This window comes from Lithobates pipiens, unplaced genomic scaffold (genome assembly GCF_037356315.1).
Source record: "Lithobates pipiens isolate NorthernLeopardFrog02 unplaced genomic scaffold, aLitPip1_a1.2 Scaffold_18, whole genome shotgun sequence".
Taxonomy (NCBI): Eukaryota; Metazoa; Chordata; class Amphibia; order Anura; family Ranidae; genus Lithobates; species Lithobates pipiens.
Genome location: NW_027507758.1, coordinates 564,173,825 through 564,182,027, shown reverse-complemented (window position 1 = coordinate 564,182,027; position 8,203 = coordinate 564,173,825). Strand labels below are relative to the sequence as shown.

The following is an 8,203-nucleotide window of genomic DNA, read 5'->3' as shown; positions in this document are numbered from 1 at the left end:
GTCACGGCTATTGGGGAGGTCTCAGAGGAATTTGCGATCAGGAACAGTACTAGACATGTGCTTTACAGATCCAGGTTCTCTGGAATATGCCAGAACCAACATGTGCCCCTTTGAGTAACATCAGACCAGGTACACAACGATCAATATAACTTTACTGAACCTGATGTAGCATACAGTTCAATATTAACAATGTCCTGTCCCTAATCCTAACTAAAACAATGTAGTGGCTCAGGCATACCTCCATGAGGTGAGAGTCCATAATGGCAATGTCCATGACTTAGATGTCCTCTGCAGTTCCAGGTTTCTTCAGTAAGGCCATGCTGAGACTCCAACGCTTAAACCGAACGGTACCTACATTCCTGTTCCAGCTCCTGGACCTTGGCTGTCCCTCTTTTTTTATAGCGTAGGTGGGCGGGCTAGGACCAAAATCCAGGAAACTGATCTAAAACAATTAGCCCTTTCCCCAGCCTGGGCCAGCTGCTGATTTACTAAACACATTTTCAACCTGCCTACAGATGTGCATGGTTAAAGGTGTAAATTATTGTCTAATTACTGAGATAGAGATGTTAAAATGGTGTTGAAGACCCACACCTGTTCCCATTCCTCTTGCAGTAAGCAGCAGGCACAGTGGCAAAGTGGTAAGGTGTTGGTCTCGTAAACCAAAGATCATGGGTTCAATCCCCAACTGTGCCTATGAATCAGTGGAAGATGTTACATGTGCTTGTTGCAATATACATCTCCTGCTGGTCTCAAAACGTTCTGATTTGTAGCTTTGTTGTTTGTTCTGTGTTACATATGACCCCAGACGAAGCTGCTGGTTTTATTTGGTCTTACCGTTACCTCACTTGTTTGCTTCTCCGTCTTGGGGTTAACAACCCCTGGATAGACCTCTCTCACTAGGCCTAGCAGCCGGTGGGGTGCTCGACAAAGTCTCTGCCACAGACTTGTGAGATACACTTGAGTGTTACTGAGGGATGTGAATAAATTTAAAGAACTGACATACGGTACCAGTTTCTCTCAGCTGACCCGGCGATACTATAGAGCAGTGATGGCGAACCTTGGCACCCCAGATGTTTTGGAACTACATTTCCCATGATGCTCAACTACACTGAAGAGTGTATGAGCATCATGGGAAATGTAGTTCAAAAACATCTGGGGTGCCAAGGTTCGCCATCACTGCCATAGAGTGTTGATCCAGGTTGCGTCCTTCAACTAAGCCTCCAGGTTCTTTCAGAGAAACCAGACAGTTAACGTTTTCCCCTTGGCATCCACAGTGGTAATAAAGTATATCATGTTGTCTTTTCCCAGCTGGCAAATGACAACTTTGTCGGAGTGTATATGTCTCCCAAAGCTCCAGTGCTGAAGATACACAGTGAAGCATTCATACATACTGGGGGAACATCCTTGTTTCCTAAAGGGCTTTGGTACTTTCAGATAGTCCCACACATCACTGGCATACCAATGCTCTTGGTTTTTCTCAATCTCCTGCATGATTTCCCTGGGAACATAGGGAAATTCCAAACCATACTCTGTAGTCACCCGCTTGTTCAGCAGCCGCTGGGATCGTGCGAGCCTAGGCAGAGCTCGGGCACTTCCATCCCCGGGAGGCACACAAGAGTTAGGTGATTTCCGTACCATGGTAAAAGGCAATCCCTTAGGTTCGGACAAACTGAAATTTTTGGGTAAAGTCTTGTTAATGGTTGTAGGGAGTTGCGACCACATCATCTGCATTGGCCCATAGCATTTCTTGGGACATTACAAATATGTCTGATATATTTGATGTGCCTATTTTTAAGGTTCTGAGGTGAGAGTTCTGGGAGCATAGAGTTTCCCGTGTTTATATGAACACCTTCTTTGCACCATTCTTGAATGTATTTGATGCTATTGAACCAAGATTTTGGGACTGTTTTTTGGGACTGTTCTTTGTGCCTTTTTTATGTATTTACATTTTTTATGCACTTATATTTATTTTGATTTGAAGCACGTAGCACTTTTTGGGTTGCGCAGGACCATTCTATATTTGTAATTGCTATTGTGGTATTATGTGTAATATCATTTAGGTCCAGCTGCAATGCACTAGCACTTTATTGCATATTTACACGTATAACTTTTGTTAGTTTAGTGCAATTTTTGCTCATTCACTTATTTTAGGTCCAGTTGTAACGCACTAGCACTTTATTGTATATTTACACGTTTTACGTTTGTCTGGAATTATTGGTCAAGTGCAATTTTTGCTTATTCACATATTTGTGCACCATGTTATAAGAGGATTATTACTATTTTCTTTTTTATATATATATTTTATATATAGGTATTTATGCACTGGTTTATAAGAGGAATATTACCTCCCTTTTTTTCATATACTTTTTTTACCTTGAATTAGTAGCGCAAAGGCTTTACTCACTATCCTAGATTTCTTGGGACATAGTCTCAAACAGTTCATCATCCCCTGATAAGTCAGACAGGGAATCTATTTCTGAGTCCCGCAACTCCTCTGCTGGCAAATATTTACACACAGTCCCACTCATTACAATTTCCCCAGAGTTCTCACCCGTATCTGCAGCGGATTCCTTGGGAGCGATCACTTTCCCCCAATCCGATCCAGGCAGGTTCTGAGGTAGGCCTCTACTGCGGGCTGCAGGAGGCTTTCACGTACCCTACTTTCTTGTGAGCAGGTGTAGGGATGGTAGTAATAGTGGATGAAGCAGTGTCCATGATGTCTGGAGTGGCTCCTCCGGTGACGGGAGTAACAGCATCTCCCTCCGGGATACTGGTTGTAGTGGTCAGCATACAAGATGCAGGCCTCGCCACAGGAGCATATACAGCAGACTCCTCGTGGCGAAGCCTGTGGCCCAGTCCATACGATATGCATGAGGTGGCACAGTGGGTTTCTCCACTGTAAATAGGTATTCTCTGCATTGCAGGCATCGGATAAACGGCCGGAGACTTGCGACCAGTCCCTTGCACTTGTTGCAGAGCATTCCCAGGGCCTCGACATCTCCGCCGAATACAGTACAAAATGCCCCTGCGGTTTCAGGCAAATTCCTTTATCTGTAAGCCAAGTCCCAGGCAGTCTCACACTTGCGGCGTTTCCCACTGAGGGCATCCTGGGTCCCATGATGGACGCTGTTCCTGGTATCCGGAACATTTTTTCCTCTTTAGCAAATAAATCAGACTTTTCCTTCTTTCTCCTTCGACACACTCACGTGGTGCCTCTTGCAGGAAAAGAACAGGCAAGACTCCTCCCACTGGTTCCTCCGGTCACTCAACTCGCAGGCTTTTTTCAACTCTGCCCACAGTTTAGGTGCCAGGCAGTGACTTGCAATCACTCCTTGTAAAAATGCCTCAGTCCACAAAAAAAAAAACCCTCTACCATATAAATTCCACACAGTTAGTTGTGAGAGGTAACAGAAAATCCCGGACTTGAGCCCCCCACATGTATCACTGACCCCCCAAGGAGCTGCTGGTTTTATTTGGGCTTACCGTGACCTCACCTAACTGCTTCTCTGTCTTGGGGTTCCCATGGTAGATGGCCCAAAGAATGTGGAAACTGACACTGAATCCTCTTTTGGGTTATTTAGAACAAAACAAAGTCTCTCAATAAAGGGTAGAGGGTTAGGAGTGAGTTCAGGCACTTCGATTGCAAGATGGAAGACTTTAAAGAAAATCCGGAGAATAAAAACTGTTTCAAACCCTGAATAGACCTCTCTCACTAGGCCTAGCAGCCGGTGGGGTGCTTGACAAAGTCTCTGCCACAGACTTGTGAGATACACTTGAGCATTACTGAGGAATGTGAATAAATTTAAAGAACTGACATATGGTACCAGTTTCTCTCAGCCAACCTGGTGATACCATATGAGTGTTGATCCAGGTTGCATCCTTCAACTCAAACAAAGTCTCCAGGCTACTTCAGAGAAACCAGCCTTATGCACGGTATTCTCCTGAAAGACTCCTCCCCTGGGGTTCTTCAGTTGCTGGGCTTCTCCCTTCAGATGAGACGGCACCGGACCATCCTTGGATCAGTAGGCCCTGAAATTCGCTTGGGCCTGTCCCTGCAGTTGCGTCGCCTCGGGCCAGCCGGCCCCGAGACTCAGGATGTATGGTTCCCCACCCCAGGCCAGGAGGGCCATGGGGTTGGGTCAGGAGGACCACCAGAACCAAACAGACAGAAAAACTCCCCCTTGCCAACGTGGCGTTGGGACCTTAAATACCACCCCCCAGAATGCACAGCACGAAAACACTCCCACTGGGCTGGTTCCGAGATAATAGTGGCATTCAATGCACCCAGCTAGACTGCATTTCTACTCTTGCCAGCGGTAACAGTGACACCTGTCGGCAAGGAGAACCCAGTGCAACCCAGCTGGACTGGTACTGAAACCAGAAATTTGGAGAAATAGTCCTGAAGCCCAACTGTGGCTTCAGGCAACTTAACCTTTCAAAAACCATAGCGCCTGCTCGTCAGGAGCCAGCGCTACACATAATACCATCCATGGTGTCAGAAAGGCTTTGCAAATGATTAATCCTTTGATTTACATAGCTGAAGAGGTGAAGGTGTGAATCCTTATCTAATTATTGAGGTAGAGACCCCCACCTTACAGGGTCTCTTTAAAGCTTAACTCTGGGATAAGCAAACATTGTGTAAATATATTTGTTGTGTGTATAATTCTTTGAATGTTGGTGTGCTTTGTGTATTTCTTTTAAATCTGTGCAGTAATCCAGTGTGTGACTTCATGTAATAAAGACCGGTCATTGCTACTCTCTCTCCTTGTACGGGGTGACTGGTCTTGTCTCTGCTTATTTACCGCTTATTTACTAAACACATTTTCAACCTGCCTACAGATGTGCATGGTTAAAGGTGGAAATTATTGTCTAATTACTGAGGTAGAGATGCTAAAATGGTGTTGAAGACCCACACCCCTGTTCTCATTCCTCCACCAAAAGCAGTAGGCACAGTGGCCAAGTGGTAAGGCATTGGTCTTGTAAACCAAAGATCATGTGTTCAATCCCCATCTGTGCCTATGAATCTGTGGTAGATGTTACCTGTGCTTATTGCAATATACATCTCCTGCTTGTCTCAAAATGTTCTTATTTGTAGCTTGTCCAAGAAAAATAACCATCTTGTTCTGTGTTACGTAATACCATCCATGGTGTCAGAAAGGCTTTGCAAATGACTAATCCTTTGATTTACATTGCTGAAGAGGTGAAGGTGTGAATCCTTATCTAATTATTGAGGTAGAGACCCCCACCTTACAGGGTCTCTTTAAAGCTTAACTCTGGGATAAGCAAACATTGTGTAAATACATTTGTTGTGTGTATAATTCTTTGAATGTTGGTGTGCTTTGTGTATTTCTTTTAAATCTGTGCAGTAATCCAGTGTGTGACTTCATGTAATAAAGACCGGTCATTGCTACTGTAGTGGATGACATTTGGGATCAAATGTCATATGCATTGTAAATTTAGTTTTTGGTCTCAGAACAATAAAGGTCCTGAGCGTGAATTATGTAGGTAGGCCTTAACACCAGTCTGGCCAGGCTCTGTTTGAAAATTCTGCCTGGTCATGTGAAAGGTGGCACATGATAGGCCAGAACCAGGTCTGATTGGATGTTTAGGTATCAGCCTTCTCGGAACCAATCAGTGGGAGTGCCGGGGCGATTCAGTTCGCATTGTGCGCTATACAAGTATTTCATTCATTCATTCATTCACTGAGGAGTCTGGGAGGGGGTACTTAAGGGGGTGGGGGTCACGTGTTAAGGGTGCTGAGTTGTTTGTGAGACCCGTGTGTTCTAGTCTGTGTTCCAGGACTGGGGTAGCCCCGTGAGGGGTCCCGGTCACGTGGGGGTTTGACACCAGGTGGCATGTTCCTGTCAGTGGCCCCTGATAGACCTGCCAGGTCTGGGGTAGGGATCCGTCTCTTCCCGAGTCTCGGAACCCGGCTGGTTCGAGGCGCAGTAACTGAGGGAGGATTCACAGTGTCCGGGTGTGCTCTTGGCTTGGGGAGGCACCACAGCTCGTGGAAGTGACCAGGGGAGGACTGTTCGGAGGAGGGCCGGCAAGTGGCACCCTGAGAAGTGCCTGGTTACTGAGTTGGGAAGGACATTGACGAATTCACACTTTTCCAGTACCATTGAGGAAGCGGGAAACATTCCAGGTACGGTGGAAAAAGATTCCTGTTCACCCTTAGTTGATTGTTCAAGTTTGAGTCAATGTGCTGACTGCCATAATCTCTGGCTAGAGATCTGTTGAGCTTTGAAGTGCCCAGCTGCGAGTGGCTACTCTCTGGGTGGAAATAGAGACTTTGCTAGACCTGCAGTTCAAGGTGCCTGAGTTCTTCACCCGTGCCCTCTGTTCCCAAAGAGACTGTGTTATTTGAAAGTTCTACTGCAAAATAAACCTTTTTAAAAGGACTTCATCTGTGTCAGTGTACAAGTCGTTGGGTATCAACCCTGGGAACCCCTAGACTTGGAGGAGCAGGCCAAGAGAAGGTAACTGGTAAGCCCATCAAGTCAAGACCGCCCTGCAATGGGTTATGGCCGCTACATGTGGGGGCTCGTAGTCCGGGATTTACCGTTACCATCGCAGGACCTTGGAACAGAGGGTGAAGAATGTGTTTTTTGAACTGTGCCACAGAGATCTGCGCCATTTTGGAGAGACTTTCACTGAGGTAAGTAAGCATGGGAGGAGCCTGTATCAGAAGCCCACGAAAATATACAGGAGCCAGCGCCCAGTGGGAGGAGCCCGAGCTGATCTTTTCCCTGCACGAGGCACCGCGTGAGTGTGTGTTGCGGAAGGAAGGAGTGAGTTTACTTTCTCTGAGTTGGAGAGAAGAAAAATTCATCGGAATGTGCCGTGTACTGGGAGTGCAACCTGTTCCAGGACCCATGATGCCTCTGGGAAGGGGTCTTGTAGGAACGCTGCCACTCGGGTGAGTGTTTACGGACACGGGCATTCGGTTGCTGCCGCGGGGCGGTTCATACTGTACACTACTGGAGACGTCGACGGCCTGGGTATACTGTGCGGAAAATGCGATGGTCTGGTCGCCAACCCTTGGCCATTCTCTAGATGTGGCAAGTGTGGAGTATATGTTTTCAAGGTGGAACAGCCAATTGGGTCACCAAGGGCCTACTGCAAGGACTGGGCCATGGGTATGATAACAGATGAACTGGCTGTTTTCGTTCCGTTGGTGAGGCCTTCCACAAAGGTGACACCGGTTGTTGTTGATGTTCTGGAGAGAAATGTTACTACTTACACCACGGGGACTGCGGAGGAAACCACTCTGGAACAGATGGACACTACTTCTACCATTCTTTCGGAAGTCACCATACCTCCACTGGAAAGAGTAAAGCACACAAAGTCTTCAAGGAAGCCACGCAAAGTTCCACCCTGCAAGTCAAGGCCGCCCTGCAACGGGTTATGGCCGCTACACTATACTCTCTCCTTGTACAGGGTGACTGGTCTTGTCTCCGCCCCTCCTGTAGTTTTCTACAGAAATCGTGTAGTGGGCAGGGACAGCTGGGTCCCTCCCACAGCTCTGCTCTCTGCACAGGCTAAGTATAGCACAATGATGATGTCGCTGCCACTTTGCAAAGTAATAAAATGCAAACAGAAAGTATTCACAACGCTTCAGTTTTTCCACATTTTATATCAAAAATTTATTAAATTAATTATTTTCCTAAAAATCCTACAAACAATACACCATAATGACAATGTGAAAGAAGTTTGAAATCTTTTCAAATTCATTGAAAACAAAAAATGAAAAAAAATCCCATGTACATAAGTATTCACAGCCTTTGCCCAATACTTTGTTGAAGCACCTTTAGCCCAATTACAGCCTCGAGTCTTTTTGAGTATGATGCCACTCAAGGACATTCACAGAGTTGTCCTGTAGCCACTCCTTTTTTATGTTGCCTGTGTGCTTAGGGTCATTGTCCTGTTGGAAGATGGACCTTTGCCCCAGTCTGAGGTCAAGAGCGCTCTGGAGCAGGTTTTCATCAAGGATGTCTCTGTACATTGCTGCATTCATCTTTCCCTTGATCCTGACTAGTCTCCCAATTACTGCTGGTGAAAAACATCCCCACAGCATGATGCTGCCACCACCATGCTTCACTGTAGGGATGGTATTGGCCAGGTGATAAGAGGTGCCTGGTTTCCTCCAGACATGACGTTTGCCATTCAGGCCAAAGAGTTTAATTCTTGTTTCGTCAGA

At 46.2% G+C, this 8,203-nt stretch overlaps 1 non-coding gene across 1 annotated transcript; it reads left to right on the top strand.

Annotated features, from left to right (window-relative positions):
- The first annotated feature begins 621 nt into the window (after window positions 1-621).
- On the top strand, window positions 622-693 carry TRNAT-CGU (transfer RNA threonine (anticodon CGU)). The gene has a single exon. It is a non-coding gene; the product is annotated as a tRNA-Thr (tRNA).
- Window positions 694-8,203: the final 7,510 nt, after the last annotated feature.